The sequence below is a fragment of the Desmodus rotundus genome, chromosome 3 (assembly GCF_022682495.2).
Source record: "Desmodus rotundus isolate HL8 chromosome 3, HLdesRot8A.1, whole genome shotgun sequence".
In the NCBI taxonomy this organism is placed as follows: Eukaryota; Metazoa; Chordata; class Mammalia; order Chiroptera; family Phyllostomidae; genus Desmodus; species Desmodus rotundus.
In genome coordinates, this window is record NC_071389.1 from 138,781,564 (window position 1) to 138,798,210 (window position 16,647).

General features: G+C 45.0%; 1 protein-coding gene and 1 pseudogene across 1 annotated transcript in view; both read right to left on the reverse strand.

Annotated features, from left to right (window-relative positions):
• MDM2 (MDM2 proto-oncogene) overlaps positions 1-5,274 on the reverse strand; it is a 45,623-nt gene extending 40,349 nt beyond the window's left edge. Inside the window, exon 1 of the mRNA XM_024576282.4 lies at positions 5,221-5,274. The gene's annotated coding sequence lies outside the window, so the exon portion shown is untranslated. The remainder of the gene's footprint in view (positions 1-5,220) is intronic.
• Positions 5,275-13,676: 8,402 nt separating this feature from the next.
• LOC139440761 (protein ATP1B4 pseudogene) lies at positions 13,677-14,202 on the reverse strand (annotated as a pseudogene).
• Between the last annotated feature and the right edge of the window lie 2,445 nt (positions 14,203-16,647).

Below are 16,647 nucleotides of genomic sequence, written 5' to 3' on the forward strand. Positions count from 1 at the left end.
TGACAGTTAGCACATGAGGGAGGGAACCTTTTAAAAGGAAGGGTGACTAACCTCTCTGGGTCAGAGCCTCGAGATCCTGGTGAATTAGCAAGTTGGAACACATGGATTTTCCCTTAAAAACAAAACATTTTGTGCTGATTTCTCATTTTGACCCCAGTAATTACTTCTCTGCCTATAATTGTGCTTGCTCTTTAATTTCCTCTTCTGACGATCAAGGAAGCTGCAGTTGCTAAACATTTGAGTTGAAAACATCACACAGGACAGCTACACAAGAAAATGGGCAGAGCATGAGAGAGCAGGAGTCTGGGCCCTCTCATCTTCCATTTTTCTTTCTCTTGTTCCTTTTGTCTTCATTTCTTATACTATTACCTTTTCTTCTGAACCTTTTCTGCCACCCTTTTCTTCTGCTATCACCCCTCTTCCTTAAGCCCACAGTTAAAGCGCCTGACAACACTTTCTACTTGGATCCCAGTGGTCACTGCAATAACGCAAAGTGGATTCCTTTTCTCTGTAAACATAACCTACAAGTTGTTCTGATTCAAATAGCCTTGGAATGAAAAATTTTATCCTATAAAATTATCGGACATTTTGTTTTATTTTTCATGAAGACCTATAAATCCATATCTTTCCAAATATAATATAGCCAAGGGTATGGGAAAACAAGTAACTTATGTTGATTATAGCACTGTAAATTGACATACCCTTTCTTTGATCCAGAGAATCCACTTGTAGAAAGGAGATAGTCATAAAGAAGTTAAGATGTACGTAAGGGTTTTTGTCCAGGGAAGTTTATCACAGAACTATTGATAATAGCAAAAAGTTGGAAATCACCTAAATGTCCAATAGTCTTGGTCTAATAATTTTTGTGATTCCCCAGTCTTCTGGAAAGGCCTGGGGTTTTTACTTGGTACTTGACAGCTGAATCTCAGTTGTGAAACCCTGAAGGTCATGGACCTCTCCAACTAATGACTGCTGGTCTTCTCTTATTTCTGAAACAAACAGGTTGGTCTTCCCTTCATGTTAGACCTGCTGCTTAGAACTTCCAAATACTTGCAGCTGCAACCTCCTCCACATTCCACCCTGGTTAATTACAAGAACTGTGGTCTTTACATTTTTAAAATTATTATTGTATTCCCAGAAACTTAGCATCATGGTCAATAGGTATAGCACTGGCCAAAAAGATCATTTGGGGTTTTTTTTCCATAAGATGGGACAATAATAAGATAAGTTACTAGAGGAAAATAAATACAATTGGCCAATGAACATCTGATAGCTGATCTTCACCAATTATCAAGAAAAACTATGCTTCTGATCAGATGGCGGTGAAGTCAGACATGACTCACCTTTTCACACAATCACATCAAAATTACAACTAAAATACAGAACAACCACCACTCAAAACCATCAGAAATTGAGTTGAATGGAAGTCTGACAACTACTCAGTTAAAGAAACCACATCCATCCAGACTGGTAGGAGGGGACATGGAACGGGCTGGCCCCATATCCACGTGGATAAAAATTTGGGAGGGATATCTCGGGAGCGAGGAGTCCCAAACCCACACCAGGTCCCCCAGCCCAGGATTCCAGTGCCAGGAAGATAAGTTCCCACAACTTCTGGCTGCAAAACCCAGCAGGGATTGAATCAGTGGAGGAGGTTGTTGGAGCCCTAATCAGTTCCTCTTGGGGAACCCACACAGACTCACCTAATCAGACTCCTTTCCTCTGAGCTCTAGCATCAGGGTGGCAGTTTGAAGGGCACCAGTGGTACCCAGGGAGAGACTGAAGTGTCTGGCATTGGAGGTGACCAGAGGTCATTATCCCTTTCATAAGCCCTTCCCCAACAGAGCCAGTAGGCTGGTGCAGTATCTGAGACTCCATCAACCTGGCTAATAATGTGTGACCTACCTTGGAGATCCACAGAGGCTCTACTCCACCCAATTTACAGGCTTTTCCATAAGAATGGCTGGTCTTGCCTCCTAAATCCTATCTAACAAGCAACAACTGACTTCAGTGAGCCCTAGCAGCAGCCAGATTAGAGTCACAGCTTGGCTTCACCTGGGAATCTCCAAGCCCAGAACAAGTAGCAACCATCTCAGATTGCTTTGTAGCTCAGGCAAGGTGAACCTGGCAAAACACAGGTTGGGGCTGACCTTGGCCTGTACCCCCCAGCGAACCCTAGGGCCAAAGCACCCAGTGGACAGCTACAGACCACTTCAGAGCACCATCACCCTGCCCCTGCACAGCTGATCCTCCACAGAGGTTGGTGGTCAGTGGTCACAGCAAGTCCTTGCAGACGACTGACCTGGGTAAATCTCTCCCACTGATCTGCCAATAGCAAGCAAGGCTCAACTACAAGAAGAGGATGTACTCAGCCCACACAAAGGGCACACCTCCAGTACCCAGCTTGGGTGATAGGGAAGGCACAGCCTGCTGGCTAGAGGGGGAAATGTGGAAAAAATCAGGACAACTATAATAGCATAATCAATAAAATATAATGAAAAAAGAAAAAGTGAATATATGTAGAACACTGAGATAATATTCAACCATTACCTTGGCAAAAATTAAACACATCAATAAAATATTGACATGGGTCTGAGAAAGCACTCATTCACTGCTAATTGGAATATAAAATCGATACAGCCACGTTGAAGGGAAATTTGTCAGTAGTGAGTAAAATAAAAAACAGTCTATGATTCAGCAATTCCAGACATCATTGTCTACTTTTGAAAAACACTGTCACTTGTGTGCAAGAAAACATGTACAAGCATATACACTGCAGCATTCCTCATAGGAAAAAACGGGAAACACTGAACCATGAATAGAAGAATGAGTAAGACAGTATACATTTAAACTATGTATGCAGTTGTATGAGGCAGTTAAAAGAATGCAGTAGGTTCAACTGGGTTAAAAAGCAAGTTACAGATATATTATTATGATACCTTTTTATGTAAAGAAAATAAATGCTACCACTGAGAATACCAGAACCATTCGAGCTGGTCCCTGGGGAGATTCTTTTGTCCGTTTCGGGGAGCCTGTGAATGCTGTGGTTTCCTAGTGAATGGAGCTTAATTTCTGACCTTAACATCCAATTCAGCTCCCTATCTTATTAGGCTTAATGTCTGATTCCATTAGCTCCCTTCCTTTGTTTATAAGTAACCAGCTACCTATGCTAACAGACACTGTTTAAATTGACTGTTTACCTGATCAGATCCAACCAGATTTAAATAATATTGCACTTTCAATTAGTTTTCCTATTAAACTCCAGGTTCAGCCTTATGAATAACTGTGGCCAAAATTAATGTGTAACTTTTTTATTTGCCTGAGTTGTAATGAGTTAAATGTGTAACTCCACATAGTTCCCAGAAGCTCAGAGCAGGGCTCCTGGGTGAGCAGAAGCAACAGTCTACTATGAGGACTAAGGTATCGATGGCGAAACACCAGACGGAGGTTAGTTTCTCAGTAAGCAATACGGATCTGTTGCAACCCAGATGACAAAGTGCCTACAAGGAAGTAAAACAGACCTCAGTGATAACATTTTTTAAAAGAATTTTTAAAAAAATTTTAATGATTTTAGAGAGAGGAAGAGAGAGTGAAACATGAAATTTCTGTTCCACCCATTCAAGCATCTTTTGGTTGATTCCCATGTATGTCCTGACAGGAATCAAACCCACCGCCTTGGCACATCGGGTTGATGCTCCAACCAACTGAGCTACCCAAGCGGGGATCAAGTGATAATTTTCTGAGCTAGGCTTGATCCTTCATCTAGTGCCTGTGGATTGGCACTCAAAGATGTGACAAAGGCCCTGGCTGAGCAGCTCAGTTGGTTGGAGTGTTGACCCAGTCCGCTAAGGTTGCAGGTTCAATCCCTGGTCGAGTACATGAGGAGTTGACCAATGAATGCACAGATGGGTGGAACAGAAGACCGATGTTTCTCTCTTTCTCTCTCTCTCTAAATCAATTTTTTTAAAAAAAGAATGTGACAAGGGTGGCCTCATTGTCCTTGTAGGAGGCAGGTTGCACTTTCCTACCAAAGCGGACAGTTAGGTCCCCTTATCTGTGGGGTCTCAGGTGAAGTTTGCTCCTAGAGAGGGAATCACCACCTTCTGCCTCTCTGCATAGACTTGGCAATAGTGTTACCAGGCAGTCACCTGGGGTTCTGCCGCTCACTGCCAACAGGCAAACTCTGGAGTCAGAGCTTTGGTGAAAAGGAAAGAGGTTGTTTACGTGAAGGCTATACAGTTTTGGAATAATGGCAGGTTTCTGTCTCAGAGCCCTAATTCCCTTAAAACACTCAAAGACCAATAACCCTGCTACACTCTGCCAGGCCAGGCCACGTGCAACCCCTTCTCCCCTATTTAAAAGTATGGTCCTTTGGGAGATGCAGGTGGCTGTAGCATGCTCATTCAGACAGACTGGCAGGTTCCCATTCGTAGTTCAGCTCCAGGAATCTCTTGGAGTCTGTGTGCACCTGGCCTGGCAGGGCTGTAGGGCATAGCACGTCACTGCCAACTTAGAACCTGGCCACAAGGTCTCCAGGGCCTGCTCACCTGGGGACACTCTGGCCTCGGACCTCTAACTGGGCCCATGTTGGGGGAAGGAAAGAGAAAAAGGGCCAGGTTTCTGTGTGATTTTTGCTTTTCAGGTCCTGGCTCAGAAACACATGCGGGACAGTGCATCTGGCTTTTTAAGCAATGTGGGCTAACGTCTGCCATGTTTGTCAGCCCCACAGGGTCTCTGCCCCTCTTCCAGCAACCATTTTCCAGAAGGAGGCAGGAGTTTCCCAGCTGTGCACCAGGGCACAAGTGTCTCCGTCTGAGGCAGGTCGTCTGGCCCCCACAGCCTGGGAGCTCTCTGCAGCCGTATCCTGAGCTGCTCAGCCGCTGGGGCGTCCACAGGCAGGCCCGTTAGAGCAGCAACACTGCCTTTGTTTACAGTTGCCCTGGGGCACAGAAGCCTGTCACACCCCAGCTCCAGTCGCAATCCTGGGCTGCCTTGGGAGATTCCTGCAAACCCTCCCTTCTAGGGAAGAGGGGAAGGTGCTGGCTCTTGTGCTGCTTCTGGGGTCCCTTCCTCTGCCCCTCAGCGATCTAGCCAGACCCACCCTGTTAGAGTAGGGCATTATACAGAGTAAGGCAAAAGTAGGTTTACAGTTGTTCAGATGGAAAATAATGCAATAATTAATAAATAGAAATACAAGAATAAACTGTTTCATGTACTCACAATTGCAAACCTACTTTTGTCCCCCGCTGTAGCTTTGTAACCTCTCATCCAACCACCACAGAAGTTAGAAACATAACTCAACCTATACAGAGGAACTTGTCACGGGATAGACTGTTCAGCTTCACAGCTCATTGCTCTTTGTTTATATCTTATTTAGATGAAAACAAAAGCTTCATAAGCAATCAGTGCATGGGTGACTGCTCAAGTTGAGACACTTTTCAGGGGAATCATTCAGAGAAACTCCTTTCACCGAACTACGGCTCCTCTTCAGGTAGTAGAGCTTCCAGTTTCCCAGACCCGAAATAAAAAGGGATAAATTACATATAGCACACAGATACACAAAAGCATTTATATGCACTAACAAGAAAGCTTTTAATCTATTGAGTTACTGTTTTCTCAAAGAGTCTCTAAATATTATGAATATAGGTTCTGTGGCCAAATTGCCTGGGTGTTCCAGCCCTGACATGAACTTTCCTATTCTCTGCATGCCTCAGTTGGATTATTGCTAGAATTCAACAAGTTAATACTGTTGTCATTTTTCAGGATAATAACATGGGACCCCCTGAAGAAATATTAAGGCCAAAAATATACTGCCCTTATCCAGACCTGACCACCCTCTTTCCTCCATCTCTCAGAGACCAGTTCCCGCCTCAGGGCTTCAGGCCTTTCTGTTTCATGTTTCCAGAAATCTCTCAGGCAGGCTCCTGATGGTAGATAGCCTTCCATCACTGATCTCTCCTCTCAAATGTCACCACCTCCCAGGGCCTTCTCAAAAGCAGCCCTTCCTCCACCCCTAGTTACCTATTACTGCCCTTGTTTATTTTCTTCATGGAATTCATTGCCTCTGAAATCACCTTACTTCTCAACTCTACTTCGTTGATTTTTCTAGATTTTCTACCAACGCTGGGACTTGAGCTCCAGCTCAGGCAGGGACTTGGTTGTCTTGTTTACCAGGACCTCCTGAAAGCCCAGGGCAGAGGTTCTCAAAGCGTGGTCTGGGAACCCCTGCCAGGCTCTTGTAAAGTCTAAATTATTTTCATAAGAATACGAAGACTTTACTTGCTCTTTTCCACCTCGTGGACAGGTGCACTGACGGTGGGCAGGATGGTGGGCATCTTGGCGTGAATCAAGTCTGTGGCGCCAGCTCTACTAGCAGTCTCTGCGTCATTCTTCATCATCTCCCACTCACGGTACAAAAAGACAAAAAAGAAAAAAAAGGTAGTTTCCCTTAAGAGTCCCTTAAGAATGTCTGAAAATGCAGTTGAAATTATTCAAATTGTTCACTTTACAATTCATTGATGTTCTGTATATTGAGACAGGATAGTGAGAAATAGGAAAATTCCTTGGCAAGTGGTTTAGGGAAAGTGAGGCAGAGGGCTGAACACAATGGCCAAGGAATTTACAGCCACGTGCAGATGGTCACCAGGACTGAAGGCTGGAAGGCCACGTGCCTGGCAGGGAGCAAAACTGAGAAAACAAGAAGCTCGACCCCAGGGTAACGATTTCTCCCCACAGATAGCATCTAGGCCTCAGTTGTACTTCAGGTCCAGACCCAGGTGGGCAACACCAGGACCAACTGCAATGACTAAAGACCCCCTGCCCTGCTACTGACCAATCAATGGAGACCATGACCCTGAAAGGGCACCTGGAGAACCGATTAATATTGTGCTGAAACCCTCCCCTGAGACCTCCCTAAGGTTCCCCCCTGCCAGAGAGAGAAAAGCCTCAAGACAATGATGTGGGTGCACTTTCCCTCTGGGGTGCAGCCTGTGCCATTCCTTTTTCTTCCCCCACTTCTTCCTTCACAGGCACGTGTTCTCTAAACTCTAAGGCAGTGGGCAGCTTGTCCCAGGCTAACCCCTGGACCCTGTCCCCAAAGCCCCCTTTTCTCTGACTTCTCAGTGAGCTAACACAGCCCAGCCTAGGCTGTACTGCTGCTTCCTCTGTGCTAAGCCCTTCCTTGTTTTCCTGTCCCCAACTTTAATGTACCCTCATAGTCACGTGGACTCTGTTGTGACATCTTTCCTACACGAAGTGAAGAACCATGCCTGCAGCTGGCCCTAGGCCGACCGCACAGGGCCAGGCCCTCTTCTGCTAACAATACAATGGCAAATTCCCATAAAGCACTCCGTTGCACACCAAAGTATGTACAGTGGTCATCTCAAGGAAAACTTTCCCCTAATTGTGGTGTGAGCTGGAGTACGTGGCTTTTTTCATGGGTCACCATTTTTACCTGAAAGAACAACAATGAACTATGGCCAGGAGCACAGAAATAAATACGGTGTCGAGAATTACCAGCTTAGCGCTGATAGTGAAACATAATGTCAAATGTTCCCGACATTGTTTTACCCACTGCTGACAGACCAAATAGACAAGTTTTCTGCTCTCCAGAAGCTTCTAGTAAAATAAAGAGTGGAGGTCAGGATGGAGGTTTGCCGAATATTCAAAACTGGGGCCTAGAAGGAGAAAGGTCAAAAGGAAACCACTTTGGAAAAGTATTAATTTTCAAAAATCTGCAAAGCAGTGTTTTTATTATTAGTGAAGCAGAGTGGTTATGAACCATAAGCTAAAATGAAAAAACAATCCTTTTATAAGTGTAACTATAATGGATTTATTCAACATAATGAGATTCTACTGTGGAGGCTAAAAAGTACTTTTCCTCCCACCTTCTAAGTTCTTCTAGGCTGGGCTAATAAAGTAACAGAAACAGATTGGTAGGATAAAATCAAAATTTAATACCTGCACATGGGGAATTCACATGGACATGATAAATCTGTGAAAACCCCCAAAACACTGAGGCGAACCTGGGTGCATAATGATGAAAGGACACAGCCAGCCCCATTTGCTATTGTGGCACCATTTGCCTAGCAGGCCTGTGACCTTGTTCAACATAATTGCCATTTTACTCTTCTGACCTTTTCCTCAGGACTGGAAATTACTGAAAGAACGGAACTAACCACTCGCTACAGACACAGGCAAAAGATAACATGGGAACAAACTTCAGCCTGTTACAACACCCCAGGGGACACACAACAGCACCCCCCCCTTTTAATCCAATTATAATCCAGTAAAAGCTGAAAGCCCCCACCCCTCAATGCTGGTGTATCTCTCCACACCGTGCCCCTCTCCTTTCTTGGAGAGTGAATAAAAACTTTGTTCTCTATACATTCTGATGGGAGACTCAGGAGTTGGAAATTTTAGTAAGCCTAGTAGTAGTAGTTAATGCATGTGAAAAGCTACTGTTTCAGGAACTGCACGTATGGCCCACCCTGACCCCAGGTTACCATAAGCAGTTCCACCTTTGTGCCTCAGGAGGACTGCAAACAATTCAAGATGGTATCCGAGCCACTGTATTCCTGGGAAAGACAGAAGGCCACCTGGGTCGCAGCTAACCGCCCAGGGCAAGGATGCTGCAATTTTTTTAAATCTAAGTTTCCCTTAATTTCAAACCCCTCACTGCATTCTGTTGTATAAAAAGGCTGGCTGGAAAGGAAATGTAGGACAGTCTGTTAGGGTAGAAACCCACCGTCTTCTCAGATCACCAGGCGTCTGAATAAAGCACCCATAAAGATTCAATCCCTGTCTCTGCTTACTGGGTCTGGTGGGTGACAGGCAGCACGAATGCCAGCTTTTATGATTTCATTTCTTCTCTTTGTGAATTCTTTCACAGCCTGTATCACCGACCACCCTAACAGAACTGTTTGGACAAAGGAGTAAAGAGGAACTGGGTATCAGATTTCAGAAGTGAGAATGGGAGGTTTACAGGCAGCTGAGTAAGAGGGGAACATGTCAGACATATTCTTGCTAGGTGTCTCAGAAACAGGGGGACACAGGGTTATCTAGCTAACACATCCCTGTCTGAAGCCTGCCATTTACCGTGTTTATTTCAAATTAGGCTTAGGTGGCATCCTAAAATCTCCCTCCTGAAGCATGTTTCTCTGTATGAATCTTCAGTAAGAAATTGGGGAGGGTCACAGAAGGGTCAGGCCAGTTTCCCAGCCCGCCAGACTGCTCAAGACCCAGTCCAGCCAGTTTCCAACCCGCTGGACTGCCCATGACTCAGTTGTCCTGATGCTCTTAATAGCCCGCAGCTTGATGGAAACGCTCTCCCACCTCCCACAATAGACATCTGGCGCCAGTCACGATGGCTGGTGGCCAGACTGACCCTCCTGTATCTGGGAACAGCCAGACCCTTCACCTAACCCACAGTACCAGCTCAAATCCTGGAACCCTGAGGCACCCGCCTAGAACAAGAGACTAACCCCTCCCCTATCCCTCACAAACACCGGCTTTTTCTTTTAAAAACCCCATTCCTGCCTCCCCCCACCCCCAGACCCCCTGCAACTCAGCCCGCCAAAAACTCTTCAAATAAAGGCACTTGGATCAGATCATCCGGTTCCTCCCGCCTCTATTTCTCATGCGTTTCTATCAGGTCAGAGGTTCTTTCTGAGTCTTGTTTCTTAATAAACTTGATGGGGGGCTCAAAAGTTGGAAAATTTTAGTTTTAGGCAATAGCTACTAAGCTTAGTAATCAATGCATGTAGAAGCTATTGTTCCAGGAACTGAAGGAATGACCCACCCTGACTCCAGACCAGAAGCAGTTCCACCTTCCTGCCTCAGGAGGACTGGAGATGGTATCTGAGCCATTGTGCTGCAGGGTGAGATGTCCACCGCCCAGGGCACAGATGAAAGAATGCTGCAGCTTGTTATCTGATTAACTTTTTCCTGAATTCCAAACCCCTTACCTACACTTTTCTTCTTCTAAAAAGGGTCAGTTTAAAATGGAACTGTAAGATGGTCTGTTAGGGTACAAACCCACCGTCTTCTCAGATCGCTGACCACCTGAATAAAGCGCCCATAAAGATTCAATCTCTGTCTCTGCTTATGGGGTCTGGTGGGTGACAGGCAGCACTAATGCTGGCTTTTCTGGCTACAAACTTGGTACCAATATCCCAAAAAGCAGCTCAGGGTGACAGAATTCTAGTCCCTTCAGTCCCGCCTTTAAAACTTTAATCAAGTTTCACATGCCAGAAGGTAAGTTGGTAGACTGCCCCAAATTTTCTCAACTAAATCATTCAGTGCTGAGAATAAAGTCAGTTCATTTAAATGGTTGAGTCTCATTTCAGGAGGCTGTGATACAGATGGGTTCCCAAAGTGAGGCCTGTATCGTGTAAGCAAGTAATCAGGTATTTAATAAGGGGTTTATCTCTGAAAACAAGAAAAAAAACAACAAGAAAGGTTAATAATCAGAGCAACGATGAACCCGTTTCTGGTTCTGAAAGGCTGTCCGTGGAGAAGACTCCTGGATGCAAGGCAAAGGCTCCTTTGCTGGATTGAAGGCAGACAGCCACACTCCGACAGATCCTCCGGATCTGCAGTTGCTGAGTCTCCGGTGATGCTGAAACCGCAAAAGACCCCGGAGTTCGGGTTGCCAGTCACTGCCAAACCCAATAAGCAGAGACAGCCATTGAATCTTGATGGGCACTTGACTCAGATGGCCGGCGATCTGAGAAGATGGTGGGTTCATACCCTAACAGACCAGCTTCTCTTCTCTTTCCAGGCCAAGGTTTTTATAGCAGGGAATAAACAAGGTGTGGGGAGGGGTTTTGAAATTCAGGGAAAAGTTAATTGGATTAAAAAACAACTTCAGCATTCTCACCGTGGGCAGTGGTCTTAAGCTGTGTCTTGGGCTGTGGTCATCTCACCCTGGAGCACAATGGCTCAGATATCTTCTTGAATTGCTTGCAGTCCTCCTGAGGAACAGAGGTGGAACTGCTTCTGGTCTCCTGGAGTCAGGGTGGGTCATCCCTTCAGTTCCTGGAACAAAAGCTTTTACATGCTTTGATTACTAAGCTAAGCTTATTAGCTATTACTTAAAATTTTCCAACTCTTGAGTCCCCTATCATTCCCCACCACTAGTATTAAACTATCTTATTTCTACGAGATCAGCTTTATATGAAGTATTCATTTTGTTGTTGGGCATGTAACTTAGCATTGGACTGTCCGGTGGAGGGAATTAGGAATAAACCCCATTGTAGACCCACATAAGGAGGCACACTGTATGCAACAATAAGCTATGATACTGAAGACAATGACAAGGATAAAACAATGAATGCCTCTTGAAGACCGGTGATACTAGGTAGCCAAGAGGTTAGTTTAGGCAAGTCAATACCAAAGAATCCCTCTCTGTGTTTTATATTGGACACCACATCATTTACTTGCTTTACTTTATGCTCTATGAGCTGTGAATTATCAGTTAAAACAGCAGAGTCCTTTAAATTCTTCACATCCATGATTATGCCTTAAAAGAAGGTGGTCTATAGCTGCACGATTCTCCAATACTGCTTCTCTGACTTGTCCTAGTTCTTGACTAATGGCACTGATGGCTTGGGAGGTGGCATTCAAAGCTTTTGCCATAGTGCAGGCTAATCTGCTTATTTCTACATGCAAATAGGTTACCATGGCTGGCATTACAAATATGGTTAAAGGCACATATTCAGCAGGGCTAAAAAGCGGAAGTCGCTGTTACAATCAGGTGCAAGGGAGAGATCCTGTCAAACCCAGGTCAGGCGGGGCTTCTGAGGCATAAACACCATCAGTCTTCCCAGAGAGCATGGTCCCCCAGAACTGTTTGCTGGAACATAGGAAGAGACAGTCATTCCACATATCAGAAACCATCCTGTTGGCAATTTAACATGAGCATAAGCGTGAGATACGTCAGTGGTGGTGGTGCAATTCACCTTCACACCTGCGGAGAGCACAAGACAGTCTTTAGTGCAGTTGACAAAGGTTACACACTCTCTAGCTGGGGCTACATTAGCAACTTTCAATGAAAACATTTCCCTGTCCTTTATAGCTACCACTGGTCCCCAGTTATAAATATCAGAGTAAGTCATTTTCTTTTCGATATGCTCAAACACAGTATAATTTCTAAGGTTTCCAAAGGAGTACAGACACCTATAAGACATCAAGTGAAAGTTTGTTCAACATAAGTTCCTCCTGCAAGGCAAAAGTCAGAAATATTCAGAACAATTCTTGCTAAATATACCCAAATATTTTCATCTCATTTGAAAGGAATAAGTTGTCCATAACAAGGTGTTAAACAGGAGGTAATGAAAAGAACATAAGTCATTGTTTTCAAAAGATGACTTTTAGATCTTCCTCCGGTGCTTTCTTTATTCTGGTGTGATGAGTCCAAGGTATTATTTCTGTCAGCTTCACCACGGTGGAGGTGGTGAGGAGTATGTCCCAAAGCCCAGTTCACTTTTCTTCTAGTTGGCTCTCTGGAGATGCTGTCACCCAAATCTTGAGTAGCACCTTGTCTCCAGGCTCAAAGGAATGCAGCAAACCTGCCGGGGAGAAGTCTCTAATACAGGCAAGGTTATTTATCACAGCTAAGGTCTGACTTAAATGTTCATTTTCTTTACCTTCAGTTTTTTATTTATACACATATCTCTCACCCCAGTTGTGACCTGAAATGGCCGCCTGTACACAATTTCATAGGGACTCAACTGAATCCCACGAGAGGAGCCACCCTTATCCTGAGCAGGGCAATAGGCAAAGCTTGATGCCAACAGAGATGAGTTTCTTGGCACAGCTTGGCTATATTTTTCTTCCAGGTGTGATTCATCTTCTCTACCTCTCCAGAAGCCTGAGGTCTCCATGCTATGTGGAATCTCCACTTGATTCCTAAAATTTACTAATTTCCTGTGTAATTTCTGAAAGAAAAGCAGGTCCATTATCAATCTGGATGCTGCCAGGGAGGCCAAAGTGAGGGGTTATTTCCTTCAGTAAGGCTTTCACTGCCTTCAAGGATTTCTCTGTTCTAGCAGGATAAGCTTCTATCCATCCTGAAAAAGTGTCAACAAAGACTAACAGATATTTCCACTCTCAGAGCCCTGGCATCTGAGTAAAGTCTATTTGCCAGTCCTCAAGCGGACACTGTCCTTGGTATCACTTTCTTTCTCTCCTTTGATGGGGATCTGTCCTGGGGTTGTTCTTCTGGCACACAACACATCTAGCAATTACTTTTCTTATGGCTCTAGAAACTCCAGGACCTGTGAGCCGTGGTTTGACATAGGTGGTTAATGAGTCTCCTCCATTGTGTGGCCCCATGCAAGTGCTTCATGAGTGGCTCTACTAAATGTTCAGGAAAACAGTATAGCTCCTTTCTTATTCTTGTCTGTTTGTTTTCTAGCAGAAGGAATGTGTTTTACTTTTAAGTGGGGGAAAGGAAATTAATATAATCTATTTGTCATCAGGATAGACCACCTTTAAAAAATCAAATAGCTCCCACGATGTCATTTCATACATTTGTGTAAAAGGCAGGAAAAGAGGATCTGCTCTTAGGTGTCCATCTGGCTGTGTCCTGACTGAAGAAAAAGAATTCAGGTGCTACCAGGGGTAACATAAAATAAAACACAAACAGAACTGGTGGGTGTGGTCCCCGGAAGTTCTTAGGTTTCTATGCTCAGAGTAAAAATTACCCTACCCACAAAACGATCATTGATGACATCATTTACGATGCCTTTGCCCTTCAGTTGGCACTGCTCAGGCACTGCTTGGTTCTTCACCACATCTGTAAAGTGCACTGCCCCAAGCGGGGAGGTGCAGTTAACGCGAATCAGGTTGCCGCAGCAAGGGTAGTAGCGGAGGTCAAAAGAAGCAGACTCTGGGTAGTAATTGATGGATCGGATGTTGTTCTCATCACCTCTCTGAACTTTGCAGGAAACCTTCACAGACTCTCCAAGCTCAGGACGAAAGCCTACAATTCGGTTCACTGTAGAAGAATGCAGGTTGTCCAGTAGAGTAGCCAAAAGTAGGGTCCTCCGGGCCAGAGCAATTCTTCAGGAAGGAGCGCTGAAATTGGCATGCCTTCTTGTGCTCATCTTCATTTCCATCTTGGATGAAGTACTGCCCCGGGGGGCAATCTACTACATTCATTTCCTCTTGAAGACTGTCATTATAACCGTGAGAAAGCATAGGAGACAGGGATCTTCCAGTTCCGGAGAACACTCTTCTTTTCTCACCACTACTTCCCACCCCCACCCCCAAATTATTTTTTTAATAATTGATCATATTGAGCCATCTGGATGTGCCCAGGACATAACTACGTGCTATAGGGTGTTCAAGAAGAGAAGACAAGTTCTCTGCCCCATTGGATTTCTCATGTTGCTGGAGAGTTGGCTTATATGCTTTCAAGGCAACATGTAACCATAAATTAGAGCAGTTTTGATCGTATATACAGGTTCTGAGGGGGATGAAAGGTAAGGAAAGACTGGAATGGGCTGGAGTTAGTAAGAGTCTGTCAGGTAAATTTTGAATTCCCACCCATAATCTTTCCAAAGAGCTCTTATTCTTTTTCTATCCGCTATCAGGACCTTCTTCATCAAACCCCCAACCCTTAGCTCTCTCTAAGTCTGCAGTCGAATATTCAGGGTCAAATTGTGACAAGTCCAGAACAGGTACCAACCAAAGGCATTATAAACATTCCTTTAGCAGCCTCTTTTGCTGCCCATTCAGCCAGATTGCTTCCTCTAGCCACTTCAGTGTCCTCTTTCTGATGCCCCTGGCAGTGCATAACTGCCACCTATAAAGGAACCTGAACAGCTTCTAATAATTTCAAAATTTCTGCTGCATGCTTAATCTCCTTTCTATTAGAAGTTAATAGTCCTCTTTCCTTCCAGATTGAACCATGTGCATGCAAAATCAAGAAAGTGTACCTGAGTCAGTGTACACATTCACTCTCTTTTCACGCAACAATTGCAGCACCCTCACCAATGCAGTCAGTTCAGCTTTCTGAGCAGAGGTTCCTGGTGGCAAGGCCTTGGCCTCCATTGCTCCTTCAAGAGTCACAACTGCATACCCAGCCTTTCTGCTGCCTTTGTCCATATAACTGCTTCCATCTGTACAGAGAGTCTAGTCTGCTTCTTCTAGAGGATGGTCCTGTAAACCAATTCTGCTAGAACACACTTTATCAGTTATCTCAGCAAAGTCACGTTTTAGCACAGCCAAGTCAGGCTCTGGGAGAAGAGAGGCAGGATTTAACTCACTTATGGTCTTGAGGGAGATGTTGGGATGGTCTAGAAGAATGGCTTGGTACTTGCCCATTCTTCCAGCAGTGAGCCACATATTTCCCTTTTGCTCCAGCAGGCTCAACACTTACTTGCTGGGGCGCATAACTGGTATAGGCTGTCCCAAGGAAAACCTTTTCAGGTTCCTGCAAGAGCTCACAGGTGGCTGCTACTCTCAAGCAGGCTGGCCACCCCTGGACAGTGTGATCTAATTTCCTCGACAATTATGCGATGGGCTGCAAATGTCACTAAGCATTTGGGTGAGGAATCCTAGGGCAACGCCCTGTCTCACACACGTATTACTGAAAGGGCTTCAGTAGGTTTGGAAGCCCCAAGGCCGTTGCAGAAGCCAGGGGCACCTTCAGGGACTCAAAAGCCTGAATACACTCCTTTGTCCACTGTAAAGGGCTATATTCTGGTCCCTTCAGAGCCGCATGCAGTGGTTTAGCAATGAGCCCAAAGTTTGGAATCCAAATGCAGCAGTTGCTTGCCATCCCCAGGAATCTCCTTAACTGTTTCCTGGTGTTGGGAGGGGTCCTCTGTGGACTTCTGTTGAACCGCCTGCACTATACTCAGACTTTTCTGCTCAGGGACGCCTTTCTCCATTCCTTCAAGGAGGCATCACTTATAAAGCTCTAACAGAGCGAGGCCATCCCCTTTAGGGTCCCGGTTGGGCGCCATCAAAGGTATTGCCTGGGAGGGCCCAGAGCCCCATCTGGATTTTTTTGGTGTAACATCCGAGCCTCTTCATTTGCTTATCCAACACCAGCCTCTGTTCATCCCCCATAAGCAAAGAATTCAATAAGGCTTATATGTCTGCCCAATTGGGATGAGTGGCAAAAACTGACACAATCAAATCAGTCATTTTAGCAGGACCATCTCTAAAGAAGGGTTTGAGCTTTCCCAGTTTAACAGATCTGATGTAGACAACAGAGTATGTGCCCATAATATCCAGCAGGCTGGCCCTCTGGCCCTACTCCTCCCACTGGAAGTCTCAGTAAAGGACATTGCCCTGCCCCAGTAGGGGCTTGTCCTCCACCAAATTTGGTTCCCTGACTGATTTGAGACAACGATGCCAGTTCAGGCCCACTTTCCCATTTCCCTCATCCGAGTAGATCCCCTGGGGCTGTGGGAACCCTGACCAGCTTGCAGTCATAATACCTAGATCTTCCTGGTCCCGCTCCCAGATCTGAGCTTCTATCTTTCACATGCGAATTCCCTTTTCTCTGAAGCATTAACTTATTTCCTTTTAATTTTGCCTCTTTATCACATAAACTCAAAAAAACTTCCAGGTAAGGCATTTTGTCCCACTTCCCTGATTTTTGACAAAAACAACTCTAGTTACAGTATAATA